This window comes from Delphinus delphis, chromosome 1, assembly GCF_949987515.2.
Source record: "Delphinus delphis chromosome 1, mDelDel1.2, whole genome shotgun sequence".
Lineage (NCBI taxonomy): Eukaryota > Metazoa > Chordata > Mammalia > Artiodactyla > Delphinidae > Delphinus > Delphinus delphis.
In genome coordinates, this window is record NC_082683.1 from 37,755,508 (window position 1) to 37,775,463 (window position 19,956).

Here is a 19,956-nt window from a genome sequence, read left to right on the forward strand (position 1 = left end):
ACATGCATAAAAACATCTGGAAGAATACACAAACTGCTAATAGTGTATACAACAGGAATGTTGGGAGCAACACAGGAGAGCACTTTACCTATATATGCATGCTTTATTTATGTATGTTTAAAAAAAAAACCAAAAATGGTTATGAATAATTTTTCATTTTAATTTGTTGTGTTTTCTGACTTTTTTAAAAAAACTTTCAAAAATTCACTTTGATTTTTTTAATTAAAGAAAGTGTTCAGGGGCTACAATGCTGTAAAAAAATTATTTCTTTGGTCATAATCTACAAATAATGTACAAATAGAAGATTAAAGTATTGTATCAAGTTAAATGTACTGGGCTTCCCTGGTGGCACAGTGGTTAAGAATCTGCCTGCCAATGCAGGAGACATGGGTTCAAGCCCTGGTCTGGTAAGATCCCACATGCCGCAGAGCAGCTAAGCCTGTGCACCACAACTACTGAGCCTGTGCTCTAGAGCCCACGAGCCACAACTACTGAGCCCAAATGCCACAACTACTGAAGCCCATGCACCTAGAGCCCATACTCCACAACGAGAAGTCACCACAATGAGAAATCCACACACTGCAATGAAGAATAGCCCCCGCTTGCTGCAACTAGAGAAAGCCCGTGTACAGCAACGAAGACCCAACACAGCCAAAAATAAATTAATTAATTAAAAAAAAAACTACTAGAGCTAATAAATAAGTTTGGCAAAGTTGTAGTGGTCCAAGGTCAACACATAAAAGTCAGTTATATTTCTATAAACCAGCAATGAACAATCTGAAAGAAAATTAAGAAAACAATTCCATAAATAAGTGGAAACACATCTTAGGTTCACAGATAGACAAAAGCAATCTACAGATCCAATGTAATCCCTATCAAAATTGCCATAGGCTTTTTGTAGGACGAGAAAAAGCAATGAAATTCATATGGAATTAAAAGGGACCCTGAATAACCAAAATAATCTTGAAAAAGAACAACAAGGTTAGAAGATTCACACTTACCTGTTTTAAAACTTACTATAAAGCTACAGTAATCAAAACAGGATGATACTGGCAGAAGGACAGACACACAGACTAATGGAACAGAACTGACAAATCAGAAATAAACCCTCATATGTATATGGTAAACTGATTTAGGACAAGAGTCCAAAGACCATCTTTGGGAAAGTCTTTACAACATATGGGGCTGGGGAAACTGTATATTCATATGCAAAATAATGCAGTTAAACTCCTACCTCACGCTATAAAAAAAAAATTAATACAAACTGGATAAAGTCCTAAATGTAAGAGCCAAAACTATAAATATCTTAGAAGAAAATATATAGGGAAATCTTCACAACATTAGATTTGGTAATAATTTCTTGGATTTGACACCAAAAACACAGGCAAAAGGGAAAAAATAAACTGGAATTCATCAAAATTTAAAACTTTTAGGGACCTCCCAGGCAGTCCAGTGGTTAGGAGTCCACGCTCCCACTGCAGGGGGCACGGGTTCGATCCCTGGTTAGGGAACTAGATCCCGCATGCTGCAAGGTGTGGCCCAAAAATAAAGTTAAAAAAAAATTTTTTAACCTTTGTGCATCAAAGGACACCATCAAAAAAGTGAAAAAGACAACTCACAGAATGGGAGGAAGTATTTGCAAATCATATATCTACAAGGGTTTAATAACCAGAATACATAAAGAACAAATCAACCAAAAACAAACAACTGAATTTAAAAAATGGGCAAAGGACTTGAATATTATTGCTCCAAAGCAGATATACGAAAGGCTAATAAACACATGAAAAGATTATTATTAGTTATTAGAGAATTGCAAATCAAAACCACAATGAGTTATCACTTCATACCCATTAGGATGGCTATTATCAAAATAACAGAAAATAGCAAATGATGGCAAACATCTGAAGAAATTGGAACCCTGGTGCATTGGTGCTGGGAATGTAAAAATGGTACAGATGCTGTGAAAACAATTTGGTGGTTTCTTAAAAAGTTAAACATAAAATTACTAGATTATCCAGCAATTCCACTTGTAGGTATATACTAAAAGAATTAAAAGCAATGACTCAAACAGATACTTGTACACCAGTGTTCATAGCAGCATTATTCACAATAGCCAAAGGCAGAAACAAACCAGTGTCCATCAATAGAAGAACAGACAAATAAAATGTGGTATATACATATAAAGGAACATTATTCAGCCTTAAAAAAGAATGAAATTCTGATACAGGTTACAACATGAATAAATCCTGAATGCAGAATGCTAATTGAAATAAGCCAGACAAAAAGGATAAATACTGTATATTTATCTCAACTTATAAAGTACCCAGAATAGGCAAATTAATAGAGACAGAAAGTAGAATAGAGGTTACCAGGAACTGTGGGGTGGGGAGAATGGAGGAATTATTGTCTAATAGGTACTAAGTTTCTGTTAGCGATGATGAAAAATTCTGAAAATTGATATTGGTACTGGTTGCACAACATTATGAATTTACTTAATGCCACTGAATTACACACTTAAAATGGTTAAAATTGGGCTTCCCTGGTGGCGCAGTGGTTGAGAGTCCGCCTGCCGATGCAGGGGACACAGGTTCATGCCCCAGTCCAGGAAGATCCCACGTGCCGTGGAGCGGCTAGGCCCGTCAGCCATGGCCGCTGAGCCTGTGCGTCTGGAGCCTGTGCTCCGCAACGGGAGAGGCCACAACAGTGAGAGGCCTCCGTACCGCCAAAAAAAAAAAAAAAGAATATACCACCCCAAAGTATGCCACTTTGGCATGAGGATTATTTTGAGCTGAAGGCAATTAAGAAACAGAAGACACAAGAGGAACTCTCTGCCCTCCCCTTTTCTGTCTAAAGGCAGGGCATATATTTCTATTTGCAAAGACATCTCCCTCTCCCATACCAGGAAGACGAGAATGACTCAATCACCAGAAATGACTTTTATCACAGGAGACAGCACCAACTGGAGTCTGCATAAACAAACCTTACTAAAATGACCCTTATCTTCCATTAATTTCCCCATATATTTACCTTCCCACAATTTACTACCCCTAGAATCCCAAATCCTTTTAACTTTGTCTAGTCACTTCTCCACAATTTATCACCCTTTCTTAAAATGGTATACAAGCTCTCACTGGTTTTTCAAAAAGATTTTAAAAATAGACAAATATTTAGCTAGACTTACCAAGAAAAAAAGAGAGAGGACTCAAATAAAATCAGAAATGAAAGGGAAGACATTAGCACTGATACCACAGAAATACAAAGGATCATAAGAGACTACTATGAATAATTACATGTCAAAAAACTGGACAACCCAGAAGATATGGAAACATTCCTAGAAACATACAACCTATTAAGACTGAATCATGAAGAAACAGAAAACATGAACAGACCAGTTACTAGCAAGGAGATTGAATCAGTAACAAAAATCACCCCAACAAACAGAAGTCCAGGGCCAGACGGCTCCACTAGTGAGTTCCACCAAACATTTTAAAAAGAATGAATACCAATCCTTCTCAAACTCTTACAAATAATAGAAGAGGAAGGCCAATATCTCCAATGAACATAGATGCAAAAATCATCACCAAAATATTAGCCAACTGAATTCAACAATACATTAACAGGATCATACATCATGATCAAGTGGGATTTATTCCAGGAATGCAAGGATGGTTCAACATCCATAAAGCACCATGTTGTGATATACCACATGAACAAAATGAAGGATAAAAGTTATATGATCATCTCAATAGATGCAGAAAAAGCATTTGACAAAACTGAACATCCGGGCTTCCCTGGTGGTGCAGTGGTTGAGAGTCCGCCTGCCGATGCAGGGGACACGGGTTCGTGCCCCGGTCCGGGAGGATCCCACATGCCGCGGAGAGGCTGGGCCTGTGAGCCATGGTTGCTGAGCCTGCACATCCGGAGCCTGTGCTCCACAACAGGAGAGGCCACAGCAGTGAGAGGCCTGCGTACCGCAAAAAAAAAAAAAAACTGAACATCTATTAATGATAAAAACTCTCAACAAGGTGGGTACAGAGGGGGGACTTCCCTCATGGTCCAGTGGCTAAGACTCTGCGCTCCCAATGCAGGGGCCTCAGGTTTGATCCCTGGTCAGGGAACTAGATCCCACATGCTGCAACTAAGAGTTCAATGCCACAACTAAAAATCCTGAATGCCACAACTAAAGATCCCACATGCCACAACGAAGATCCCACATGCCACAACTAAGACATGAGGCAGCCAAATAAATAAATATATTTTTTTTAAAAAAGGTGGGTACAAAGGGAACATACCTCAACACAATAAAGACCATATATGATAAGCCCACAGCTAACATCATATGCAATAATAAAAAGCTGAAAGCTTTTTTAAGGAACAAGACTTATTTATTTATGGTTGCATTGGGTCTTGTGCTGTGCGCGGGCTTTCTCTAGTTGCGGCGAGCAGGGGCTACTCTTCGTTGCGGTGTGTTCTCCTCATTGTGGTGGCTTCTCTTGTTGTGGAGCACAGGCTCCAGGCACACAGGCTTCAGTAGTTGCGGCATGCAGGCTCAGTAGTTGTGGCTCACAGGCTCTAGAGTGCAGGCTCAGTAGTTGTGGCACGTGGGCTTAGTTGCTCTGCGGCATGTGGGATCTTCCAGGACCAGGGCTCGAACCCATGTCCCCTGCATTGGCAGGCAGGTTCTTAACCACTGTGCCACCAGGGAAGCCCAACAAGACAACTTTTATTCACCACTTTTATTCAAAACAGTTTTGAAAGTCCTAGCCAGGGCAATTAGGCAAAAAAAAAAAAAAAGAAAAAAGAAAAGGTATCCAAATTGGACAGGAAGAAGTAAAATTGTCTCTATTTGCAGATGACAATATATTACGTATAGAAAACCCTAAGGACTCCACCAAAAAAGCTGTTAGAACTAATAAACTCAGTATAGCTGTAAGATACAAAGTCAATATATAAAAACCAATTGCATTTCTATACTAATAATGAGCCATAAGAAAGAGAAATTAAGAAAACAATCCCATTTACAACTGGATCAAAAAGAATAAAATACCTAAGAATAAATTTAACCAAGGAGGTAAAAGATCTCTACACTGAAAACTATAAGGCACTGATGAAAAAAACTGAAGACACAACTAAATGGAAAGATATTCCACACTTATGGATTGGAAGAAAACTGTTAAAATGTTCATACAACCCAAAGCAATCTACAGATTCAATGCAATCCCTATCCAAATTCCAATGGCGTTTTTCACAGAAATAGAAGAAACAATCCTAAAACTGGCACGGAACTACAAAAGACCCCAAAGAGTCAAAGCAATCTTGAGAAGGAATAACAAAGTGGGAGGCTTCAAACTTCCTGAACACAAACTATATTACAAAGCTAAAGCAATCAAAACAGTATGGTATTTAGCATAAAAACAGACACATACGTCAATGGAATGAAATAGCCCAGAAATAAACCCACACACAAGGTTAATTAATTTATGTCAAAAGAGCCAAGGATATACAAAGGGGAAAGGGCAGCCTCTTCAATAAATGGTGCGGAGAAAACTGGACAGCCACATGCAAAAGAGTGAAACTGGACCACCATCTTACACCATACACAAAAATCAACTCAAAATGGATTAAACACTCAAATATAAGAGCTGAAACCATAAAATTCCCAGAAGAAAACAGAAGGTAAGCTCCTTGACATTAGTCTTGGTGATGGTTTCCTGGATTTGACACCAAAACCAAAGGCAACAAAAGCAAAATTCAACAAGTGGGACTACATCAAACTAAAAAGCTTCTGTACAGCAAAGGAAGCCATCAACAAAATGAAAAAGCAACCTACAGAATGGGAGAAAATATTTGCAAATCATAAATCTGATGAGACAGTAATACCTAAAATATATTAGGGACTTCCCTGGTGGTCCAGTGGTTAAGGCTCTGCGCTCCCAATGCAGGGGGCCTGGGTTCAACCCCTGGTCAGAGAACTAGATCCTGCATGTCACAACTAAAGATTCCGTGTGCCACAACTAAAGATCCCTCATGCTGCAATGAAGATCCCACACACGGCAACAAAGATCCCGTGTGCCGCAACTAAGACCCAGGACAGCCAAATAAATAAATAAATAATTTTAAAAATAAATAAAATATATTTTAAAACTTATGCAACTCAATAGCAAAAAATCTGATAAAAAATGGGCAGAGGGGACTTCCCTGGTGGGACAGTGGTTAAGAATCCGCCTGCCAATGCAGGGGACACGGGTTCGAGCCCTGGTCCAGGAAGATCCCACATGCTGCGGAGCAACTAAGCCCGGGCGCCACAACTACTGAAGCCGCGTGCTCTATGGCCCACGTGCTGCAACTACTGAGCCCGTGTGCTACAACTACTGAAGCCTGCGCACCTAGGGCCAATGCTCTGTGACAAGAGAAGCCACCGCAATGAGAAGCCCGTGCACAGCAACAAAGACCCAATGTGGCCCAAAAATAAATTAATTTTAAAAAATGGGCAGAGGATCTGAATATCCATTTTTCCAAAAAGACATCCCGATGGCCAACTGTTACATGAAAAGGTGCTCAACATCACTAATTATCAGGAAAATCCAAATCAAAACTACGAGATATCATGTCACATCTGTTACAATGGCTATTATCAAAGACAAGAGGGAGGCTTCCCTGGTGGCGCAGTGGTTGAGAGTCCGCCTGCCGATGCAGGGGACACGGGTTCGTGCCCCGGTCCGGGAAGATCCCACATGCCGCGGAGCGGCTGGGCCTGTGAGCCATGGCCGCTGAGCCTGCGCGTCTGGAGCCTGTGCTCCGCAACGGGAGAGGCCACAACAGTGAGAGGCCCGCGTACCGCAAAGGAAAGAAAGAAAAAAAAAAGACAAGAGGGGCTTCCCTGGTGGTGCAATGGTTAAGAATCCGTCTGCCAATGCAGGGGACATGGGTTTGAGACCTGGTCCGGGAAGATGCCACATGTCTCAGAGTAACTAAGCCCGTGCATCACAACTACTGAGCCTTCGCTCTACAGCCCATGCGCCACAACTACTGAGCCTGTGTGCCACAGCTACTGAAGCCTGCACACCTAGAGCCCGTGCTCCACACAAGAAGCCACCACAATGAGAAGCCCGTACAACACAACGAGGAGTAGACCCCGCTCGCCACAACTAGGGAAAGCCCACACGCAGCAACAAATACCCAACGCAGTCAAAAATTTAAAAATTTTAAAAGGACAAGAAATAACAAGTGTTGGCAAGGATGTGAAGGAAAGAAAACCCTTGTGTATTGTCAGTGGGAATGTAAATTGGTACAGCAACTATGGAAAACAGTATGAATGTTCCTCAAAAAATTAAAAATAGAATTAATGTACGAACCAGCAACTCCACTTCTGGGTATTTATCCCCCAAAAATGAAAACACTAACTCAAAAAGATATATGCACCCCCATGTCACTGCAGCATTATTTACAGTAGCCAAGATATGGAAAACAACCTAAGTGTCCACTGATGGATGAATGGATAAAGAAAATATATACAATGGAGGGAATTCCCTGGAGGTCCAGTGGTTAGGACTCGGTGCTTTCAGGCTTTCACTGCTGTGGCCCAGGTTCGATCCCTGGTCAGAAAACTAATATCCCGGCAAGCCACGTGGCTTGGCCAAAAAAAAAAAAAAAAAAAAGAAAAAGAAAATATATACAATGGAATATTATTCAGTCATAAAAAGAAGATAATCCTGCCATTTGTGACAACATGGATGGACCTTGAGGGCATTATGCTAAGCGAAATAAGACAGAGAAAGACAAATACTGTATGATCTCACTTATATATAGAATCTGAAATTAAAAGAAAAAGAATGAAAAAAACAGAACTCATAGAGAGAACAGATTGGTGATTGCCAGAGGAAAGGGATGAGAGATGGGTGAAATAGGTAAAGGTGGCAAAAAGATACAAACTTCCAGTTATAAAATTAATAAGTCCTAGGGATATAATGTACAGCATGGTGACCATAGTTAATAATACTATATTGTATATTTGAAAGTTGCTAAGAGAATGTATCTTAAAAGTTCCCATCATGAGAAAAAAAATTGTAACTATATGTGATGATAGATGTTAACTAGACTTGTGATCACTTCACAATATATACATATATCAAATCATTATGTTGTACACCTGAAACTAATATAATGTTATATATCAATTACAGTCCAATTTAAAAGAAAAGAAAATTTTAAAAATATGGCATACAAGCTCTCAAGCCTAACTGCTTCTTTGGGTTTTCACTTCTTTTCTGTGACATTCCTGTGTATATATGAGGAGTAAACCTTTTCTTTTGTTAATCCGGCATTTGTCAGTTTAATTAGCAATCCCCAGTAACTAAACCTATGAGGGTAGAGAAAAAGGTTTTTTTCTCCCTCAAAGGTGATATAGTGGGCACCAAAAATATTTATTAGGCATTCACAGGATATTTCAGTTATCACTAAACCAGACCTAAGTAACATATGCAGAACCAAAAGGCAAACATAAAAGCAGTCATCTCTGTACTAGGGAAAAAGTCCTTAGCACCTCTGGCTTAGTCAGCTGTTACTGGTAGTTTAGTATAACTAGAGATGGCAAACTAGTAAATCAGAAATTGTTTTTAGGGCTTCCCTGGTGGCGCAGTGGTTGAGAGTCCGCCTGCCGATGCAGGGGACACGGGTTCGTGCCCCGGTCTGGGAAGATCCCACATGCCGTGGAGCAGCTGGGCCCGTGAGCCATGGCCTCTGAGCCTGCGCGTCCGGAACCTGTGCTCCGCAACGGGAGAGAGGCCACAACAGTGAGAGGCCAGTGTACCGCAAAAAAAAAAAAAAAAAAAAAAAAAAAAGAAATTGTTTTTATTTTCATAAAGAAAAAGAAAAAATAAACTACTAATTCATGTTTACTCTTTACAGTTAATTCATTTAAGCTATATTTAGATACTGGTTCTGATCAATCAACTAAAAGTAAAAAAGGAATTTGCAATGCTCTCTTAAAATCTTTATGTATCAACCTCTTACATTTTTTTAATTCTTAATATTTACCCTCTAAATAGTAAATCTTATCTTCTACAAATATCCTTGACATAAAAATTCTGTTTAAGAAAAGTGTTTCATTCATATAAACCTTTGCTGTATGGTACTGAGGGTACTGTGTTTAAGTACTAAGTAAATAAAGAAATTACCCTGTTAAGTGTAGTCAAAGGCAAATGATGTTATCAAGTACACATAACAAACCTGAAATATTTCATCAGATGATAAATTCTGACTACCTGAATAGAAAGTGTTATCTATGGTACTTTAAATGACCATTTTATTTAAAAAGTACTCTGAATTTCTAGAAACATCAAACTAGCTATTACTAACCACTGCTAAGGAACCAGGGAACAAGAGAAAAATTCCCAGTACATATATTTGTGAATAATCTGAAATTATACAAGGTTTTAAACACAAAAGTTATAAAATGAAATAATTCTATTAAAATACAGTTCTAAACTCATGAACCTATTTCATTTTAGAGAAATTTTTAAAAAAGAATTAGAACTACTCTGGATGTTGATATAATGTTAGATATAGAAAAATGCTTAGAAAAGAACGACTGGTTGATCAGGCTATCCAGAGGAAAAAAACAACCATATTCAGAGGGAAGGAAAACTTTTACGTAAATTAAATCTTCAGCTTTTTGAAAACCTAAAAATAAAATTATGGGAACATGAGGAGAGAAAGAAACAAAAACAACATTTCATCCTTCTAAAAGAAAAACAACTGACACCTTTAACCAACCTCTTTTTCAAGGATAATGATTAAAACAAAATTTCGCCCCCAGCACCAGTGAGCTGCCACATTCAAATCCAGACTTCACAGACTATTTGGCATACAACAATGAATTACAGAACAATTTTGCTCACGTATGGACAAATGCTATTTTTCTCCACTGAAATTATTTCTCTGTAGTATGCTCATTAGTAACACTGACCCTTTCCTATGTCCCAATAACCAACCTGCTTTGTGAGCTAAATCCCAATTCCAAATCAGATGTTGCTGGCAAAACTAATCTCCGAATGAAAACAGTACATAAGCCAGTCACAACACAGAATTTGGTTTGTATGTTACTGACATTGAGACAGAAAACTGCAATTTCCAACAGGTATTTTTAGTTGAGCTTCTTGGCTCAGCAAAACTGAAGCTATGATCTTATCTTTAGAAACATATATGTTATTTTCTTAAAATTATATTGCTGATTTTTTCTTTGAAAATATATGTTTCTAAAAGACTGTCTCACAACCAAAAAAATGATTTTAACAATTGGTAGAAGTAACATTTAATTAATAATTCAAGGTTAAAACACTTAGATTGAAATAGTAATGTGATTTCCCCTCCCTTTGTGCCTTTCCCCAAGCTAGAGACAGAGTTCCTTCTGATTTCAATTTTTTTTAAAGATTTATTTATTTGTTTGTTTGTTTGTTTATTTTAGGCTGCACTGGGTCTTAGTTGTGGCACACAGGATCTTTCATTGCGGCGTGCGGGCTTCTCTCTAGTTGTGGCGTGTGGGTTTTTTCCCTCTAGTTGTAGCGCGGGCTCCAGAGCACGTGGGCTACGTAGTTTGCGGCACGCGGGCTCTAGTTGTGGCGCGAGCTCAACAGTTGTGGTGTGTGGGCTTAGTTGCCCCATGGCATGTGGGATCTTAGTTCCCTGACCAGGGATCGAACCCGCGTCCCCTGCATTGGAAGGCAGATGCTTTACCACTGGACCACCAGGGAAGTCCCTCAATTTATTTTGACACTGACTTTTTTTGTCCACTCACATGATATAATTTAGGTAAACAACAGTTTCTTCAGTTAGTTAACTGTTTTGAAGATTCTAATAATAATAATATCATCTTCCTGATAGCAATGAATTCATTATATTTTCAAAGACTTCTCCAACTGGAAAATACGATGATTACAATATGATAAGTTTTAGACATATTTCATTCAAATAAATAGAATACTGTTCCTTAGTATTGCTCACAAACACACAGAAAACTACTGGTCTAAAATAAAATCTCCAGACTTGGCCATAATCCAGCAATGTAACTTTGAACAATCCTCTTAAACTCTCGTCTTCTTATCTATAAAATGTTTGATTACGTCTAAATAGTTCCTCCTGTCCTTATATTTGGCTATCCAAAAGAGACAGTATCTTAGGCAGATTTCATTTAAAGTTTGCTGTGTACCATGAGTCATATTCCCAACTGGTAAGCTAAATGCAATTATGAAGACTATATTTCTAGGTGGTTTTTTTTTAACATCTTTATTGGGGTATAATTGCTTTACAATGGTGTGTTAGTTTCTGCTTTATAACAAAGTGAATCAGTTATACATATACATATGTTCCCATATGCCTTCCCTCTTGCGTCTCCCTCCCTCTCACACTCCCTATCCCACCCCTCCAGGCTGTCACAAAGCACCGAGCCAATATCCCTGTGCCATGCGGCTGCTTCCCACTAGCTATCTACCTTACTACGTTTGTTAGTGTGTATATGTCCATGACTCTCTCTCGCCCTGTCACAGCTCACCCTTCCCCCTCCCCATAACCTCAAGTCCGTTCTCTAGTAGGTCTGCGTCTTTATTCCTGCCTTATCCCTAGGTTCTTCATGACATTTTTTTTCTTAAATTCCATATATATGTGTTAGCATACGGTATTTGTCTTTTTCTTTCTGACTTACTTCACTCTGTATGACAGACTCTAGGTCTATCCACCTCATTACAAATAGCTCAATTTCGTTTCTTTTTATGGCTGAGTAATATTCCATTGTATATATGTGCCACATCTTCTTATCCATTCATCCGATGATGGGCACTTAGGTTGTTTCCATCTCCGGGCTATTATAAATAGAGCTGCAATGAACATTTTGGTACATGACTCTTTTTGAATTTTGGTTTTCTCAGGGTATATGCCCAGTAGTGGGATTGCTGGGTCATATGGTAGTTCTATTTGTAGTTTTTTAAGGAACCTCCATACTGTTCTCCATAGTGGCTGAACCAATTCACATTCCCACCAGCAGTGCAAGAGTGTTCCCTTTTCTCTACACCCTCTCCAGCATTTATTGTTTCTAGATTTTTTGATGATGGCCATTCTGACTGGTGTGAGATGATATCTCATTGTAGTTTTGATTTGCATTTCTCTAATGATTAATGATGTTGAGCATTCTTTCATGTGTTTGTTGGCAGTCTGTATATCTAGGTGTTCATAAAAAGAACAACCAGAACCAAAAAAATAGCATTAATATTTTTTAAAGTGAACAACGGAACTGAAGAAAACTAGGATTAGACTTTAGGGGGAGAGAGGGATTAGCAAAACAGAGGAGGGAACTCCTTCCAGCTCATTGTATGATGCCAGTATAACTCTGATACCAATACCAGAAAAAGACAACACAAGAGAAGAAAACTATAGACACAATATCCCTTAGGAACACAGAATCAAAAATCCTCTACTAAATACTAGCAAACCAAATCCAGCAACACATAAAAAGGATTATATACCATGACCAAGTGAGATTTGTTCCAGGAATGCAAGGTTGGTTCAACAAACAAAAATCAATCAATGTAATACACCATATTAACAGAATAAGAATAAAGGTTTGGTCATCACAGTAGATGCAGAAAAAGCATTTGACAATATCAAACACCGTTTCAAGATAAAAACACTCAACAAACTAGGAGTAGATGGGATTTTCCTCAACCTGATAAAGGGCATCTATGAAAAAACGCACAGCTAACATGATACTTAATGGTGAAAGACTGAATGCTTTCCCCTAAATCAGGAACAATACAAGGATGTTTTTTCTTGCCATTTCTATGTAATACTACTGGAGGTTCTCACCAGAGCAATTAGGGAAATAAAATATATAAAAGGCATCCAGATTGGAAAGGAAGAAGTAAAACTATGTCTATTTGCATACAGAAAATTACAAGAAATACACACACCAAAAAAAACACTATTAGAGCTAACAAACAAGCTCAGCAAGATTGCAGGACACAAGATCAACATACAAAAATCAATTGAGGGGACTTCCCTGGTGGTGCAGTGGTTAGGAATCCGCCTGCCAATGCAGGGACACGGGTTCGAGCCCTGGTCCGGGAAAATCCCACATGCCGCGGAGCAACTAAGCCCATGTGCCACAACTACTGAGCCTGCATTCTAGAGCCCACGAGCCACAACTACTAAGCCCACGTGCCACAACTACTGAAGCCCATGTGCCTAGAGCCCACGCTCTGCAACGAGAAGCCACCGCAATGAGAAGCCCACACACCGCAATAAAGAGTAGCCCCCACTAGCTGCAACTAGAGAAAGCCCGTGTGCAGCAACAAAGACCTAATGCAGCCATAAATAAATAAACTTTTTTTTTTAGAAAATCTATTGAGGGACCTCCCTGGTGGTCCAGTGGTTAAGACTCCATGCTTCCACTGCAGAAGGAGCAGGTTCGATCTCTCATCGGGGAACTAAGATCCCACATGCCGCGTGGTACGGCCAAAAAAGAAAGAAAAAAAAAACTTGTAAGCCTCTATAATCATATCCCCAAAAAACCCACTATTAACGATTTAGCTAATAAACTCACAATCAAAAATGAAATTAAGAAAACAATTCTACTTACAATAGCCCCTGAAGAGAATAAAATATTGAACAGACATTTCAGCAAAGAAAGTATACAAATGTCCAATAAGCACATGAAAAATGCTCAACTTCATTAGTCATTAAGGAAATGCAAATCAAAACCATAATGAGATACTACTTCACATCTGCTAGGATGCCTATAATAAAAATGACAGATAACAAGTGTTGATGAGAACGTAGAAAAAGTGGAACCCTCATACACTGCTGGCAAGGATGTAAAATCATGCAGCAGCCACTGTGGGAAACAGTTTGGCAGTTTCTCAAAAAGTTTAATATAAAGGTATCATATGACCCAGCAATTCCACTCCAACGTATATACCCATGAGAATTGAAAATTTTGCACGTGAATGTTCATAGCAGCATTCTTCATAATAGCTGAAAAGTAGAAACAACCCAAATATCTATCAACTGATGAATGGATAAACATGTAGTATATACATAAAGTGGAATATTATTCAGCCATAAGAAGAAATACTGATAGATGCTATAAATAGATGAACCTTGAAAACATTTTGCTATGTGAAAGAAGCCAAACACAAAAGGCCATAAACTGTATCATTCCATTTACATGAAATGTCCTAACCAGGCAAATCCATAGAGATGGGAGTAGGTTAGTTGTTGCCATGGGCTGGGGTAAGCAGAATGGGGAGTGACTGCTAACAGCTACAAGGTTTACAACATTTTTTAATGTTCTGGAATTAGATGGCTGCACAACTTTATGAATATACTAAAAACCACTGAATTGTATGTTTTAAAAGGATGAATATAACAGCATGTGAATTATATCTCAATATAAAAGAGAGAAAGAAGGCAAACCAAGGTACTTTTAAAATTCCAATTTAGGGGCTTCCCTGGTGGCGCAGTGGTTGGAGGTCCGCCTGCCGGTGCAGGGGACGCGGGCTCGTGCCCCGGTCCGGGAGGGTCCCGTGTGCCGCGGAGCGGCTGGGCCCGTGGGCCGTGGCCGCTGGGCCTGCGCGTCCAGAGCCTGTGCTCTGCGACGGGGGAGGCCGCAGCGGTGAGAGGCCGCAGCGGTGAGAGGCCCCCGTACCAACAACAACAAAAAAAAATTCCAATTTAAAACAGACTTTTATCAGACCTTTTCAACAGACCTTTTGTAACCTCATAACAAAGAAAGTATAAAAATACATACACATAGAGACCAATCACAGAAAGAATAATGTGTTTCAGTTCAAGGCTTACCTTCAACCCAGTACCACAATTCTGGAACCCCAGTGCACTGCTGGGGGAATGTAAAATGGTCCAACCACTATGGAAAACAGTATGGAGGTGCCTCATAAAATTAAAAATAGTGCTTCCCTGGTGGCGCAGTAGTTAAGAATCCACCTGCCAATTCAGGGGACACGGGTTCAAGCCCTGGTCTGGGAGGATCCCACATGCCGTGGAGCAACTAAGCCTGTGTGCAACTACTGAGCCTGTGCTCTAGAGCCCGTGAGCCACAACTACTGAGCCTGCATGCCACAACTACTGAAGCCCGCGTGCCTAGAGCCCGTGCTCCACAACAAGAGAAGCCATCGCAATGAGAAGCCCACGCACTGCAACAAAGAGTAGCCCCCACTCACCGCAACTACAGAAAGCCCGTGCACAGCAACAAAAGACCCAACGCAGCCAAAATGAATAAATAAATAAATAATAAAATAAATTTATGAAAAAAATTAAAAATAGAAATATCATTTGAGGGACTTCCCTGGCAGTCCAGTGGTTAAGGTTCTGTGCTTCCACTACAGGGGGCACGGGTTCGATCCCTGGTTAGGGAACTAAGATCCTGCATGATGCACAATGCAGCCAAAAAAAATTAAAATAAAAAAAAGAAATACCATTTGATCCAACAATCCCAATTTGGATATATACTCATATATCCAAAAGAAATGAAAGCAGGGTCTCAAAGAGACACTGGATACCTATGTCCACAGCAGCATTATTCACAATAGCCACCAGTGAAAACAACCTAGATGTCCCCTGACAGACGATAAACAAAATGTGGCATATACATACAGTGGAATATTACTCAGCCTTAAAAAGGAAGGAAAACCTGTCACAGGCTACAATATAGATGAATCTTAAGGATATTACATGAAGTGAAATAAGCAGTCACAAAAAGACAGAGATTATATGATTTTTCTCATATGAGGTATCTAAAGTAGTCAAATTCATAGAAACACAAAGTAGAATGGCGGTCACCGGGTGCTAAGGGGAGGAGGAAAAGGGAGTTGTTTAACTGGTACAGCATTTCAGATTTGCAAGATGAAAAAGTTCTGGAGATATGTTCTATAACAATGTGAGTATGTTTAACTCTACTGAATTACACATTTAAAAAAGGTTAAGCTGGTAAATTTTTTTTTTAAATCATGATTTTTAAAACTATATGAACCTGGAATCGTTTTGGTAGGTAGATTTTTTTAATCACTAATTCAATTTCTTTTATGGTTAAAAGACTATATAAAGATTTTTAATTTCTTCTCAAGTCAGTATTGGTAAGTCATTCTTAGTTGTTTTTAAACTGTGCTTTCCCTATTGAAGCTACGTTTTCACAGCTCATTAAATTGTCTGTTTTATCCTTACTTTCTGTAGTTACCAGATGAGCCCTATTAAAAAGTATCAAGTACTCATTTGAAGCCATAATCTATTACATACGGACTTGATCTACAAATGAGACAGATTACAATGGTGACTACTTCTTGTGGAAATTTACAGATGGCAATTTTAGGCATCTCCAAACATAAAACCTGATAAATAACAAATCCACACAGAGCAAGCCCTACTTTATGAGTAATGTGAGATCATACTTCCTAAATTCCTTCTGATATGTTCTTGAAGATTCCTTAAGGTAAAATATTCTACATTCAAATGTTTCTTCCACTAAAACCACAGAGGAAAGTGTCAAGACTGGGGGAAAAGGAAATTTAAACTACTACCCTTAAAGAGTCCTTATTTTTGCCCGTTTCAATTCAGCATGAAAGAACTAATTTTCAGTGGCCTTTTCATTGTTGTTTCAAATGAAGTGTTTTCTTCTGTTAACCATAGTAAAAATAATACCCAAATATAAATGACTGTGTAAAGAGAAAAATAACTTAAGATCAATATACAGATAAATAGATTGATTTATATTTGAAACCTATTCTAGAAGGCCTACCAAGGAATTCATGAATCAACTAGCAAAGCTGATTGGAAGCCATTATTTCTTCCATTCCTTCCAAAGGAGTCTCAAATGTGATGCACTCAAGATCTGGATATTATGTTGAGTCCCTTATGACATCTATAGATAGCCTTGGTCTCTTCATTAAAAATAAGCAAGAATAATATTTTTTTAGCTGAGCAAAAAGCTCCAGAAACATGATATAGTAGACTATTATAGAGAACTTTTTTTAACGTGGAAAATGTAAATCAAAGAGACACACTGCAAAAAAAAAATACTATCCTACCTATCCTTCATAGTCCAAGTTCAAACACCATCATTTCCAAAGTCCTTCCTTCCACTCTAGCCCACAATCCCCCCCTTCTCTTGAATTTCTAAAATCACTTGTTGGTATCACATTTTTATAGTTATCTATTGCTCATATTATTACTCTCTGCTGAGTCTGTTTCTTTAACTGAGAAATGAAAATTAGAGCAATATGTGAGGAAAATATTAAATAAGACTACTTAAGTAGAACAATGCTTAACTACCCAATAAGTACTATAATAGTTATTACTCTGCCATTTATCAAATCTATGACTCTGAATAGTCACCTTTGCTAAATCTCATTTTCTTCACCTGTAAAGTAGACATAATAATCCCTGTCGAATGATTGTCTGTGTGTGAACAGGGACAACCAATACTCTTTTGGTTCTGAGAGTATTTATTCATCATTAAGCCTAAGACAACCCCTAGAGTATTACAGTTGATCATTACTAAACCTTTGTACAACATACAGCACTCTTATTACCTTAATACTATAAAATAAGCATTTTATAAACATAAATTTTAATAGCTGCAAAAGAGTTTTTTATATGAATGTGTCATAATTCACTTAACTATGCCCTCAGTGTTGAGCATCAACCACTCTCTTATTGATATATCTACCCAGCTCCTTGTTGTTCTTTTGCCACACCAGCCCAGTACATCTCTCAATCATGGGGAATTATCCAACCACCTGCTTCCTGTTTCCATACCACAAGTGCTGAGTGCTGCTGAAGAAAAGCACAATGAGCATGGAATTTGTGCCACTGCAAATTTGCAAGTCTCTAATCTTCACTGACATTAACTATCTTATTAGTAATTCATTTATATATCAGTGGCCCTTTCCATCCCACACAGCAATCACTCTACACACCTCTTCTTTCACAATTGCCCTCTACCAGAAAAAAGAAGTCTGACCTCGCCCAATTTTCCAACCTACATTGTTCTTCAAATCCATCTCCTCCCTTCTAAGTGTTAGACAAAGGTATCTTTCCTCCTCCCCTGGGATAATAACTCCTCTCACCTCCAAACACATCACTTTCCTGTTCCATCAAATCACACCCCCCACCCATATATTCAACCTTATCTCTGCTTTATTATCTCCACCAAAATATAAGTTGTTCAATTTTTCTGTCTTTAAAAAAAAAAAATTCTGTTTCTCAGGTCTATGTCTCTCTTTTGCTACCTCTCACTTTTCCTTCACAGCAAGTTTTCTAAGAGTGGTCTATATATTTATAGTCTATACTCTCACCTCTCATCCACTCTTCAACTTACTGTAATTTGATTTCTTCTCAATAACAAGGTCCAGCAGAAACTTTTCTATCTTTATTTCACAAAATCACTTCAGGTTTTACAATGTAAGCCATTTCTAAATTTTATTTATTTTTGGCTGCACTGGGTCTTCATTGCTGTGCGCGGGCTTTCTCTAGTTGCGGCGAGTGGGGGCTACTCCTCGTAGCGGTGAGCGGGCTTCTCATTGCGGTGGCTTCTCTTGTTGCAGAGCACAGGCTTAGTAGTTGTGGCGCAGGGGCTTAGTTGCTCCGCAGCATGTGGGATCTTCCCGGAGCAGGACTTGAACCCGTATCCCCTGCACTGGCAGGCGGATTCTCAACCACTGCGCCACCAGGGAAGTCCCTGTAAGCCATTTTGTCCTTCTTGAAAATCTGCCCCTGAGCTTCCCAGAGACCAATCTTCTCTTCCTACCTGCCCTGCTACTTTTGAGTCTTGAATCTAATCATATTGCTTTAGCATACTATGCTTCAGGAGTTCTGTACTACCTGTAAGATAAAGTCCAAATTCTTCAGTGTGGAATATAAGGCCCTTGAGGGCCTGGCCCTGCTTACTTTCCTTTTTTTTTTTTTTTTTTTTTGCGGTACACGGGCCTCTCACTGCTGCGGCCTCTCCCGCTGCGGAGCACAGGCTCCGGACACGCAGGCTCAGCGGCCATGGCTCACGGGCCCAGCCGCTCCGCGGCACGTGGGGATCCTCCCGGACCAGGGCACGAACCCACGTCCCCCGCATCAGCAGGCGTACTCTCAACCACTGCGCCACCAGGGAAGCCCCCTGCTTACTTTTCTAAGCTCATTTTCTTATTACTTTCCCACAGGCACCTTTCACCCTAGCCACACCCAAACACCCACAGCTCATCCAAACACACAACACCCTCTCATGCTTTTGTACATATGGTTCCCTGTACCGCAAAGAATGCCCATTCCTCTCTTTTTCTTTCTCCCTCTCTCTCTCCTCCTCCCCCGTCTTCTTCTCCTTCTCCTTCTTCTCTCTCCTTCTCTCTCTTTCACCACACTCTCCTTCCACTTACTTTTTAATTTATTTTTATTTATTTATTTTTGAGGTACACAGGCCTCTCACCGCTGCGGCCTCTCCCGTTGCGGAGCACAGGCTCCGGACACGCAGGCCCAGCGGCCATGGCTCACGGGCCCAGCCGCTCCGCAGCATGCGGGATCCTCCCAGACCGGGGCACGAACCCGCGCCCCCTGTATCGGCAGGCGGACCCTCAACCACTGCGCCACCAGGGAGGCCCTCCACTTACTTTTTTAAGACTCAGGTCATACATAGTTTTATCCATGAAACCTTCCCTCACATTTTTAGGCCTAGGTAAGCACTATCTCCTCTTTGATTCCATAGAGCTTTGCTAACATTCTAATATAAAGCTTATCCATTATAGTATAGCTATTTACCTGTCTTTGTACTGAAACTGGAGCTCCTTCAGGACACACCTTTTCTTATTTATCTTCGTGTCTCCAGTGCTGAGTGTCTCACTGATAGAAGGCACTTGTTAAATATTTGTTGAATTAATGTATGAGATGATCAGCATTTAGGCTTACCATAGA

The 19,956-nt window shown here is 39.6% G+C and overlaps 1 protein-coding gene across 1 annotated transcript in view; it reads right to left on the reverse strand.

The window, feature by feature from the left end:
- The window catches only part of PIK3R3 (phosphoinositide-3-kinase regulatory subunit 3), an 82,108-nt gene that overhangs the window by 42,066 nt on the left and 20,086 nt on the right, over positions 1 to 19,956 (reverse strand). The gene's annotated exons all lie outside the window — the stretch shown is intronic.